The sequence below is a fragment of the Stegostoma tigrinum genome, chromosome 26 (assembly GCF_030684315.1).
Source record: "Stegostoma tigrinum isolate sSteTig4 chromosome 26, sSteTig4.hap1, whole genome shotgun sequence".
Lineage (NCBI taxonomy): Eukaryota > Metazoa > Chordata > Chondrichthyes > Orectolobiformes > Stegostomatidae > Stegostoma > Stegostoma tigrinum.
Window position 1 is genome coordinate 777,393 of NC_081379.1, and position 12,974 is coordinate 790,366.

The window sequence follows — 12,974 nt, forward strand, 5'->3', positions numbered from 1 at the left end:
ACATGACAAAAAATGTTGGGGAATGGATGGAGGATAAAAAAAAATTGAGGAAGCAGTTCACTAGCAGAAATCCTCAAGATTGGATAAAGGAGTTCCTTCAATTGCCCAAATTCTTCAGTTCTTTTCCTTATTTACCAAAGATACAGAACAATTGATTCACAAATTATAAAGTCTCTGACTTGTTAGTTAAAAGTACCAGGTAGAACAAAATAAACTGACTTTCTCCGGCTTTAACTGTTTATTGGAGAGAGAGAGAGGTCATCTCCCCTTGCAGCAATCCGAAAGCTTCCAGTATTGTTCATGCCCATGAGCTGTTCACCTGCATAGGAGGCAATCAGATAGTTGTCAGGCAGATGGCCTTTTAATCCACAACTGATCACAACTCCATAAACCAATCTGCAACCAGTTACCAGCCAACTATCATTGGAGTCAGTGTGACTAAAGGGAATAGTAGTCGGGGAGCAGATGATGAACACAAAGGGACAGGTGGTCTGAGGTCCATTTGTTTTAATGTGAGAAGTGTAGTAGATAAGGCAGATGAGCTTGGGGCTTGGATCGGTACCTGGAAGTATGATGTTATTGCTGTTACTGAGACTTCGTTGAGGGAAGGGCATGACTGGCAACTAGTTGTCCCAGAATACCGATGCTTCAGGTGGGATAGAGAGGGAGGTAAAAGGGGTGGAGGAATTGCAGAACTGGTCAAAGACGACATCACAGCCGCACTGAAGGAGGGCCCCATGGAGGACTCAAGCAGTGAGGCAATATGGGTAGAACTCAGAAATAGGAAGGATGCAGTAACAATGTTGGGGCTGTACAGGCCTCCCAACAGCGAGCGTGAGATAGAAGTACAAATATGTAAACAGATAATGGAAAGGTGTAGGAGAAACAGGGTGGTGGTGATGGGAGATTTTAATTTTCCCAACATTGACTGGGATTCACTCAGTGTTAGGGGTCGAGATGGAGCAGAATTTGTAAGGTGTGTCCAGGAGGGTTTTCTAGAGCAGTATGTATGTAGTTCAATTCGGGAAGGTGCCATACTGGACCTGGTGTTGGGGAATGAACCCGGCCAGGTGGTTGATATTACAGTAGGGGACTACTTTGGAAATAGTGACCATAATTCCGTAGGTTTTACAATACTTACGGACAAGGATGGGAGTGGTCCTAAAGGAGGAGTACTAAACTGGGGGAAGGCCGACTATACCAAGATTCAGCAGGATCTGAGGAATGTAGATTGGGAGAAACTGTTTGAAGGTAAATCCACATTTGATATGTGGGAGGCTTTTAAGGAAAGGTTGATTAGCATACAGGAGAGACATGTTCCTGTGAAAATGAGGAATAGAAATGGCAAGATTAGGGAACCATGGATGACAGGTGAAATTGTGAGACTAGCCAAGAGAAAAAAGGAAGCATACATGAGGTTGGGGCGACTGAAGACAGACGAAGCTTTGCAAGAATATAGGGAATGCAGAGTGAATCTGAAACGAGGGATTAAGAGGGCTAAGAGAGGACATGAAATATTGCTGGGAAACATGGTTAAGGAAAATCCCAAAGCCTTTTATTCATGTATAAAGGGCAAGAGGATAACTAGAGAAAGGATTGGCCCACTTAGGGACAAAAAAGGAAAGTTATGCGCTGAGTCAAAGAAAATGGGTGACATTCTTAACGAGTACTTGGCATCGGCATTCACCAAGGAGAGGGATATGATGGATGTTGAGGTTAGGGATAGATGTTTCCTTACTCTTGGTCAAGTTGACATAAGGAAGGAGGAAGTGTTAGGTATCCTAAAAGACATTAAGGTGGACAAGTCCCCAGGTCCGGATGGGATTTATCCCAGGTTGCTGAGGGAAGCGAGAGAGGAAATAGTCGGGGCCTTACCCAATATCTTTGCAGCATCCTTAGACACGGGTGAGGTCCCGGAGGACTGGAGACTTGCTAATGTTGTCCCCTTGTTTAAAAAGGGCAGCAAGGATAATCCAGATAATTATCGACCGGTGAGCCTGATGTCAGTGGTAGGGAAGCTGCTGGAGAAGATACTGAGGGATAGGATCTATTCCCATTTGGAAGAAAATGGGCTTATCAGTGATAGGCAACATGGTTTTGTGCAGGGAAGGTCATGTCTAACCAACTTAATAGAATTCTTTGAGGACATGACGGAGTTGATTGATGAGGGAAAGGCTGTAGATGTCATATACATGGACTTCAGTAAGGCGTTTGATAAGGTTCCCCATGGCGGGCTGATGGAGAAAGTGAAGTTACATGGGGCCCAGGGTGTGCTAGCTAGATGGATAAAAAACTGGCTGGGCAACAGGAGACAGAGTAGTAGTAGAAGGGAGTTTCTCAAATTGGAGACCTGTGACTAGTGGTGTTCCACAGGGATCTGTGCTGGGACCACTGTTGTTTGTGATATATGTAAATGATTTGGAGGAAGGTGTAGGTGGTCTGATCAGCAAGTTTGCAGATGACACGAAGATTGGTGGAGTAGCAGATAGTGAAGGGGACTGTCAGAGATTACAGCAGAATATAGATAGACTGGAGAGTTGGGCAGATAAATGGCAGATGGAGTTCAATCCGGGCAAATGCGAGGTGATGCATTTTGGAAGATTGAATTCAAGGGCAAACTATACAGTAAATGGAAAAGTCCTGGGGAAAATTGATGAAGAGAGAGATCTGGGTGTTCAGGTCCATTGTTCCCTGAAGGTGGCAACGCAGGTCAATAGGGTGGTCAAAAAGGCATATGGCATGCTTTCCTTCATTGGGCGGGGTATTGAGTACAAGAGTTGGCAGGTCATGTTGCAGTTGTATAGGACTTTGGTTCGGCCACATTTGGAGTACTGTGTACAGTTCTGGTCGCCACATTACCAAAAGGATGTGGATGCTTTGGAGACGGTGCAGAGGAGGTTCACCAGGATGTTGCCTGATATGGAGGGTGCTGGCTATGAAGAGATGTTGAGTAGATTAGGATTATTTTCATTAGAAAGACAGAGATTGAGGGGGGTCTTGATTGAGGTCTACAAAATCATGAGGGGTATAGACAGGGTGGATAGCAAAAAGCTTTTTCCCAGAGTGGGGGACTCAATTACTAGGGGTCATGAGTTCAAAGTGAGAGGAGGAAAGTTTAAGGGAGATATGCGTGGAAAGTTCTTTACACAGAGGGTGGTGGGTGCCTGGAACACGTTGCCAGCGGAGGTGGTAGACGCAGACATGTTAGCGTCTTTTAAGATATATTTGGACAGGTACATGGATGGGCAGGGAGCAATGGAGACAGACCGTTAGAAAATAGATGACAGGTTAGACAGAGGATCTTGATCGGCACAGGCTTGGAGGGGCGAAGGGCCTGTTCCTGTGCTGTAGGTTTCTTTGTTCTTTGTTAACACAGACCTGCAAAGCTCAGCTATCTACAAACATCTCCTCTCAGTCCTTGAACAAAGCAGCAGTGTAAACACTGTACACAATGAGTTTCACTAACATGCGCTTACAAAAGTACAGCAATTTCTTCCTCAGTCCTTTCTGTAATACAGTCCTTTTCCTAAAACAGTCCACAATGAAAAATGAAGAAAATTAAAACGGTATTGTCTTTACAGTGTTTTGACAGCTACTATTATTACCATGTACACAGTACTTGAGTTTGAGTTTGAAGCTTATCAGTTAACATTTTGGACTACAAGAAGTCAGTCATTGACTCTAGCTGGTGGTGCTACTTGTTTCTCAGAGGGGTTGATGAAGAAGAAAATATTTGTTAACAGAAGACATGGAGGTGAAAGAAAAAACTGTCTCATTATATGGAGTTGATTTAAAAAGGCACTTGGCAAATGAAGAAGTTGTAGTTGGGAGTAGTGAAGTAAATTCCTAAAAAAAAATTGATTTTATTTTGGGAAATGATCTGGCATGTTCAAGAATATCACCAAGAGCGGCAGAACAATCAGTGGAGGTGAAAGACATTGAAAAGTTACAAGAGGAACATCCTAATTACTTCCTGATTCTGTTGTGACTAGATCTCAGACCTGTTGAATTAGACAGTAAGTAAAGAGTCTGTGAAACAGAGAAATAGCTTTGAAATGCAGTTATAACATGACAGATTTTTGAAAATTTAATATCATAGGATGAGGGTAAAGTGAACGAGTCTGCCAGATTCAAGCAATCTTCTTAAATAGAAATGCAACAAACAGATTTGGCATCGAAAGAGTCACATGAAATAACCTACTTTAAAAACTGAATCAGAAACAATTCCTGAGTGTCATGATTTGAAAAACCAAGAAGTGGGGAGGAAACGGAGACTACGTCAAAAACCAGCCAACAAGGACTGAGTAGTGGTCTATCAGGTGGTAGTTTATATTGATATTTTACAAATATCTCACAAATTCCAATAGAAGTCACTTCGAACTGTTGGAGAAATATCTGCTAAAATATTGAAACATTTGTATTGTCCAGGATTACATAAAGATATAATCAAATTTTGTCAACCATGCCAAGTAAAGGGAAAACCTCAACCTTCACTCAAACCTGCCATTCAAATACTAACTTTTAAAGATCAATGTAGCAGGGTCTCAGAGATAATGGGAACTGCAGATGCTGGAGAGTCCAAGATAATAAAATGTGAGGCTGGATGAACACAGCAGGCCAAGCAGCATCTCAGGAGCACAAAAGCTGACGTTTCGGGCCTAGACCCTTCATCAGAGAGGGGGATGGGGTGAGGGAACTGGAATAATAGGGAGAGAGGGGGAGGCGGACTGAAGATGGAGAGAAAAGAAGATAGGTGGAGAGGAGAGTATAGGTGGGGAGGTAGGGAGGGGATAGGTCAGTCCAGGGAAGATGGACAGGTCAAGGAGGTGGGATGAGGTTAGTAGGTAGGAGATGGAGGTGCGGCTTGGGGTGGGAGGAAGGGATGGGTGAGAGGAAGAACAGGTTAGGGAGGCAGAGACAGGTTGGACTGGTTTTCGGATGCAGTGGGTGGAGGGGAAGAGCTGGGCTGGTTGTGTGGTGCAGTGGCGGAAGGTGACGAACTGGGCTGGTTTTGGGATGCGGTGGGTGGGGGGGAAGAGCTGGGCTGGTTGTGTGGTGCAGTGGGGGAAGGGGACGAACTGGGCTGGTTTTGGGATGCGGTGGGGGAAGGGGAGATTTTGAAGCTGGTGAAGTCCACATTGATACCATTGGGCTGCAGGGTTCCCAAGCGGAATATGCGTTGCTGTTCCTGCAACCTTCGGGTGGCATCATTGTGGCAGTGCAGGAGGCCCATGATGGACATGTCGTCTAAGGAATGGGAGGGGGAGTGGAAATGGTTTGCGACTGGGAGGTGCAGTTGTTTATTGCGAACCGAGCGGAGGTGTTCTGCCAAGCGGTTCCCAAGCCTCCGCTTGGTTTCCCCAATGTAGAGGAAGCCACACCGGGTACAGTGGATGAAGTATACCACATTGGCAGATGTGCAGGTGAACCTCTGCTTAATATGGAAAGTCATCTTGGGGCCTGGGATAGGGGTGAGGGAGGAGGTGTGGGGGCAAGTGTAGCATTTCCTGCGATTGCAGGGGAAGGTGCCGGGTGTGGTGGGGTTGGAGGGCAGTGTGGAGCGAACAAGGGAGTCACGGAGAGAGTGGTCTCTCCGGAAAGCAGACAGGGGTGGGGATGGAAAAATGTCTTGGGTGGTGGGGTCGGATTGTAGATGGCGGAAGTTTCGGAGGATGATGCGTTGTATCCGGAGGTTGGTAGGGTGGTGTGTGAGAACGAGGGGGTCCCTCTTTGGGCGGTTGAGGCGGGGGCGGGGTGTGAGGGATGTGTTGCAGGAAATGCGGGAGACGCGGTCAAGGGCGTTCTCGACCACTGTGGGGGGAAAGTTGCGGTCCTTAAAGAACTTGGACATCTGGGATGTGCGGGAGTGGAATACCTCATCCTGGGAGCAGATGCGGCGGAGGCGGAGGAATTGGGAATAGGGGATGGAATTTTTGCAGGAAGGTGGGTGGGAGGAGGTGTATTCTAGGTAGCTGTGGGAGTCGGTGGGCCTGAAATGGACATCAGTTACAAGCTGGTTGCCTGAGATGGAGACTGAGAGGTCCAGGAAGGTGAGGGATGTGCTGGAGATGGCCCAGGTGAACTGAAGGTTGGGGTGGAAGGTGTTGGTGAAGTGGATGAACTGTTCGAGCTCCTCTGGGGAGCAAGAGGCGGCGCCGATACAGTCATCAATGTAACGGAGGAAGAGGTGGGGTTTGGGGCCTGTGTAGGTGCGAAAGAGGGACTGTTCCACGTAACCTACAAAGAGGCAGGCATAGCTGGGGCCCTTGCGGGTGCCCATGGCCACCCCCTTAGTCTGTAGGAAGTGGGAGGAATCGAAAGAGAAGTTGTTGAGGGTGAGGACGAGTTCGGCTAGGCGGATGAGGGTGTCGGTGGAGGGGGCCTGGTCGGGCCTGCGGGTCAGGAAGAAGCGGAGGGCCTTGAGGCCATCTGCATGCGGAATACAGGTGTATAGGGACTGGACGTCCATGGTGAAAATGAGGTGGTGGGGGCCAGGGAATTGGAAGTCCTGGAGGAGGTGGAGGGCGTGGGTGGTGTCACGGAGGTAGGTAGGGAGTTCCTGGATCAAAGGGGAGAAAAATGGAGTCCAGATAGGTGGAGATGAGTTCAGTGGGGCAGGAACAGGCTGAGACGATGGGTCGACCAGGGCAGGCAGGTTTGTGGATTTTGGGAAGGAGATAGAAGTGGGCCATGCGGGGTTGGAGATCAATGAGGTCGGAGGCTGTGGGTGGGAGGTCCCCTGAGGTGATGAGGTCGTGAATGGTGTTGGAGATGATGGTTTGGTGCTCGGGTGTGGGGTCATGATCGAGGGGGCGGTAGGAGGTGGTGTCGGAGAGTTGGCGTCTGGCCTCGGCGATGTAGAGGTCAGTGCGCCATACTACCACTGCGCCACCCTTGTCTGCGGGTTTGAGGGTGAGGTTGGGGTTGGAGCGGAGGGAGCGGAGGGCTGACCGTTCTGCAGGGGAGAGGTTGGAGTGGGTGAGAGGGGTGGAGAGGTTGAGGCGGTTAATGTCGCGACGGCAGTTGGAGATGAAGAGGTCGAGGGAGGGTAGGAGGCCTGGGGGTGGTGTCCAGGAGGAGGACTTGTGTTGGAAGAGGGTGAAGGGGTCAGTGGAAGGAGGGTTGGGTTCCCGGTTGAAGAAGTAGGCATGGAGGCGAAAACGGCGGAAAAACTGCTCTATGTCCAACCGTGACTGGTATTCGTTGATGTGTGGTTGTAGGGGGACAAAGGTGAGCCCCTTACTAAGGACTGACCGTTCGTCCTCAGTCAGTGGGAGGTCTGGGGGGATGGTCAAGATGCGGCAGGGCTCAGTGCGGCTGTCTCCTCTGGGCTTGCAGGCTGTGGAGGCTGTGGGCGGAGCGATGAGGTCGTCGGCCGTGGGCGGGGTTCCGTCGGCCGTGGGCGGGGTTCCGTCGGCCGTGGGCGGGGTTCCGTCGGCCGTGGGCGGGGTTCCGTCGGCCGTGGGCGGGGTTCCGTCGGCGGTGGGAGGATCGGGGTGGGCGGCAGCAGCTGAGGTGAGGGTGGTGTGTGGGGTGTAGTACCTGGAAGTGGAGGTGGTGACTGCAGCAGCGGTTCCGGAAGTTCTGTGGCCGGCGGAGGCGGATGTGACGTCATCGGTGGGGTCTCCGGCCGTGTCCTCATGGTCAATGGCGGCGGGTGCGTGGTGGGGGAGGGGCAGGGACAGAGTCGGGATTTGGGAGGCGCAGGAATCCTCTTGTGGGTGGCAGGGGCCAGTGAGTTGGTTGTACTTATGATTTTTGGTGTCCAGTAAAGCTGAGTGGAACTGGGTGTTCAGTCTGTGGATCCTGCGGAGGATAAAACACAGCAGGGGTCCTGTGCAGGTCGCAGTCGCAAACCATTTCCACTCCTCCCATTCTCTAGATGACATGTCCATCATGGGCCTCCTGCAGTGCCACAATGATGTCACCCGAAGGTTGCAGGAACAGCAACTCATATTCTGCTTGGGAACCCTGCAGCCCAATGGTATCAATGTGGACTTCACCAGCTTCAAAATCTCCCCTTCCCCCACCGCATCCCAAAACCAGCCCAGTTCGTCCCCTCCCCCCACTGCACCACACAACCAGCCCAGCTCTTCCCCTCCACCCACTGCATCCCAAAACCAGTCCAGCCTGTCTCTGCCTCCCTAACCTGTTCTTCCTCTCACCCATCCCTTCCTCCCACCCCAAGCCGCACCTCCATCTCCTACCTACTAACCTCATCCCACCTCTTTGACCTGTCCGTCTTCCCTGGACTGACCTATCCCCTCCCTACCTCCCCACCTATACTCTCCTTTCCACCTATCTTCTTTTCTCTCCATCTTCGGTCCACCTCCCCTCTCTACCTATTTATTCCAGAACCCTCACTCCATCCCCCTCTCTGATGAAGGGTCTCGGCCCGAAATGTCAGCTTTTGTGCCCCTGAGATGCTGCTGGGCCTGCTGTGTTCATCCAGCCTCACATTTTATTAGCAGGGTCTCAATACATTTTGTACTGCCCTGCCTAAAACCAGGAATGGTAATAAGTATTCTGTAACAATTATGGATGTTTCCTGAAGATATCCTGGAGGAATGCCTTTATAGAAAATTGTTAATGTCCTGATGAAAAAGTTAGTTCAATGTTTTCCAACATAGGGATTGTCTAAAGAAATACAACTAGATCAAGGAATATGTCACAAATGTTCAAAGAACTGATGACTAAGTTGGGAATAAAACAATTTACATCTTCTGCTTATCACCCACTATGTTGGGGTACGTTGGAACAATGGCATCAAACTTTAAAGTGCATGATTAGGACTTTTTCCTAAGACTATCCTAACAAACGGGATAAAGAGATTCCAGTGTTAATATTAGTCTTTGTGGGCATGCTGAATAAGCATAGAGGATTTAGTGTTTTTCAACTAATGCATGGGCATGGAAGATGTCCACTTAAACAGAAACCCATGTTTCAGAGAGAATCTGACCAGAATATGAGGGTTGGCTGAACAACATTTCAAGGATGTTCATCACAACCAATGTTACACCAGATGAAAAGGCCAAAGTTCAGAATTTTGTGACAGGAGGCAAAGTGTTAATGTTGTTATCTGTCTTGGAGAACCAACAAAGCAACTACCTTATTGGATCAAAAAGAAACTCTATGATGTTAATTATACGGTTAATATTTCGGACATGAGAACAATTCAGAAAGTGTGTCATGTTAACATCATGAAAATAAATAGTGACAGAAGGATAGTGAGGAGAAAAGTGTATTATCTTTGGTGAAAGAAGTAGAGTGATGTAGAAATATCAGAATAATTGGAGAATGAATCAGAAAATGAAAATTCAAAAATTGACCCTCCAATAATCAGATTAGAAAACATGGAGGTCCTTAAAGGGTTGGGTAATTTTCTGGAGGATCAAGGTGAATCTCGAAGGCAATTACAGCATCATAAATATGCCAGGAAAAATATGTTTGGCTGTTCCTGATGTGGGAGATGCATTACCTATAAAATAGCACCCTTACAGACTCAACGCAGCGAGATTAACTCAAGTGAGGGAAAACATTAAGTATGTGATGGACAATGATATTATTGAATGTAGTCATATTACCTGAACCTCACCTATTGTGATGGTACCAAACTGAATGGATCACAAAGATTTTGTATTGACTATCACAAAGTCAATATTGTAGCAAAAACAGACATATCTTCCTCCAAGATTCTAAATCTGTATTGAATGAATTGAACACTCTCAATATGTCATAAAAATCAACTTGTTAGAAGGATATTGGTAAGTTTGGTGGACTAATTGAGCTAAAAAGATATCAGCTTTTGTTAACACCAGATGCACTTTATCAAAGTCATGACATTTGGAATGGAAAATGTACCGTCACTGTTTAAATGATTAAACAATAATTAACCAATAAACTCATTGAAGGACTATATAACTATTGTTTACATCCACAGTTTGGTTGTTTTTAGCCAAACTCTGGAAGAATATTCATATCACTTGACTGAATCGGTTAATTGGTTCCGAAAAGTTAATTTTGATATAAATTTGACAAAGCAGAAGTGACTTATTTTAGGTCACACTGTGATCCAAGGCCAAGTAACCTCTGGAGAAGTGAAAGAATGAACTATTTTGGATTTCCTGTACTGAGGATGAAACGTGGCATGAGTGAATTTTATAGCAGGTTTATTCAGAACTTTGGCACCAGATTTACACTTTTAATAGACATTTGTTCAAAACAAGGCAGGGATTTTGAACAGATATGAGTGTCAAAGAGTTTTTGAACACTTGAAAGATGTGGTAATGTACCAGTTTTAGCTGCATCAAATTATGAGGCCATTCAAACTGTTAATAGCAGTAACATTGGTGTATGGGCTGTTTACAGCAAGATGGTGAGATGGGCATCAAACAGCCTGTTAGTTATGCAGTGATAGCTCTCCTTCATTTTGAGATTTACATCAACAATGCTGAAGACACTATCATTTATATGGACCACAATCTTTCGATCATCTTAGGAAAATTTCAGCACAAAAATTGGCAACTGTTTCAGTCCAATGAATTTGACACCCAAAATTTGTCACAAATATCAACTTGTGTAATTCTCCAACTATGTAATTTGAAACTTATTCATGTGCCTGGAAAAGACAATGTTATAGCAGATGGTTTGTTGAGAATACATGTGAAGGGCACTGAGTGATGCGATACCTATCAATGAATATGAAATAAGGTTCCTGTATAATTCACCGTATATTTACTGTCAACATGTTACTGTTGTTGATGTGACAAAGGAGTAGTATTAAGACAATTTTTGAGTATTGAAAATGCCTCTTAAAGATCATTTTACTGGTTCTTTGGGGAGGTGTGATGTAAACTGATTATATATTAAAATTGTATATTTTGGACTTTTGAAGTTTGAACTAGTGGCATGGGGTTGCTCTGACTGAAGGGGTTTAAAATATTTCTGTGGCTATGATTTTCCTTTGTTTGAAACATAATATGGGGGAGGGGCTGAAAGGAATTTGTTTGGGTCAGCAATATAGAGAGTATCATGCATTCAGCTTTCAGATAGAAGATTCTGATTTGTTTTGGGCTTGGGAGAAACATCCATAATGGAGAGAGAAGAGCTGTTAAATTTAAATTTGGGGCAGTTTGCAGAGTTTCGTTTGAAGCTGAACGTATAAAACAGTTGATCCCGAGAAAGGGAGATAGTTCAACACTGTTAAGAAAGAAGTTACCTCACTTTAAGAGGTGTAGTTAAAAGGACCAAAGCATGTTTTTAAAATTTTGAAGGGATTATTTGAAGTTGTGGAAGTCTAAGCTCAGTTGTATGAAGGTTCCAGTTAGAGTCTGTCAGATTTTCAGGATGGGGCAAGGAAGCCAGAGTTAAAATAGGTCTTATAGATGTGAAATAAAAAGGAATTCTCTCTGGTGTGAGTAATGTAAAGGAGGGCTTTTATGATTATACTTTACTGTGTATTTTGAAAACTTTTAAAAGTGTGTTATTGTAAATAGTTTGATTTGTTCTATTTAATCTTCATTTCTTTTGTGTAATAAACTTCTGTTTTATTGTTAAACATAAATCTACAGCATTGCATGTTTGCGTTTCAATAAAAGACCACCTCGACCTATACAGGCAGATTTCACTCTGGGATCTAAGGAAGACAAACAGGATGCTGGAAGAACACAGGAAGCTAGGCAGCATATGGAGGAAAGGAGAAGTCAACGTTTTGGGACATCAGGACTCGCTCCAGGATCTGACTTGTGCAGTAATAACCTCAGCTCGGAATATACAACACAGGGAAGATCTGTTGCCTGGAGTGGAACGATCAATTATCAGGGAACACAGATTTAAGGCAATTGGTCAAAGGATTAGAAGGAACATGAGGTAAAACAGTTTCATCCAGAGGGTGATGGGTGACTGGAAGTTGCTGCCTGGCTTGGTGATTGGGGCAGCAATCCTCAATTCATTTAAAAGGAATGTGGATCAGCTCCTGAAGCACTGGAATTTGCAAGGCTATGGAACAGGTGCTGAAAAGTAGAATTACAATGGCTAAATAGTTTATTCCGCTGGAGCAGACATGATGGGCTGATTAGAATCTTTCAGTCCCAGAACATTTCTGTGGTTGTTAAGTTTCTATGATCTGCTCCCATTGTTCTTTCACACAATACATTCACTATAATGTGCTGAGTTTAAAAAAGTTCTGGTCATCTTTTGCCAGAGTTCTTTGCAGCAAATCTGAGTTTCTTCTTATGTACTCTTTCCATTCATGTATTTAAACATCTTTTATCTGAGAAGAATCACCCCAATTTACTAGTGTTTTCAAGAAGTGGCATCCCTCAGGTTGGGTATCATTCTGTTACTGCAGTTAAATCTGGTGAATGGAATATCATTTCTGGCCTGCAGTCAATGTGGTGCTGATCTTCCAGTGATGATTCTGGGCTGGGAGTCCAGTGATGGTACCCGTTCATTGGGATGTGACTTTTTTTTGTGAAATGTTGGCCTGGTTTGCCTGTGTGTCAGGTAAGTTGTTGGTAACTCTCTCTGGGTAAGGAGGACTGGCTGAAAGATGAATTGCTCTTTCAGTGATTTGGCAGAGGTACCAGAGAGTGGAGGCCTGTAGAGGTCCACGGCAGGTTGGCTGTGGTCCAACAGAATGACAGGACAGGCTTGTGGGCCAAATGCCTACTGCAAATTCTTACGTTCTCAAATATTCTTACAACAATGTCCAAGAAATGAATCTTTAATCCCTGGAGACTCTAGTACAATACGTAAAGGTTGGTGATTACAAGGTCCTGAGGCTAATAGTTATCCCTTAACCATTTATCGCAGAAACAAATGATTCATTATCGCATCTTCCGGACTGGGATCTTGCTGTGCACAATACCGACACAAACACCAGCTAAAGTCAGCGTCCTGAGGATGCGGGAGGCGCTGCAGCAATGCAAGTCTGCGTCAAGTCGCTGTTGCTAAAGCCGCATCCCACCCACTTC

At 45.7% G+C, this 12,974-nt stretch overlaps 1 protein-coding gene across 1 annotated transcript in view; it reads left to right on the top strand.

The window, feature by feature from the left end:
• The window catches only part of zgc:113436 (uncharacterized protein LOC503528 homolog), a 29,467-nt gene that overhangs the window by 983 nt on the left and 15,510 nt on the right, over positions 1-12,974 (top strand). The gene's annotated exons all lie outside the window — the stretch shown is intronic.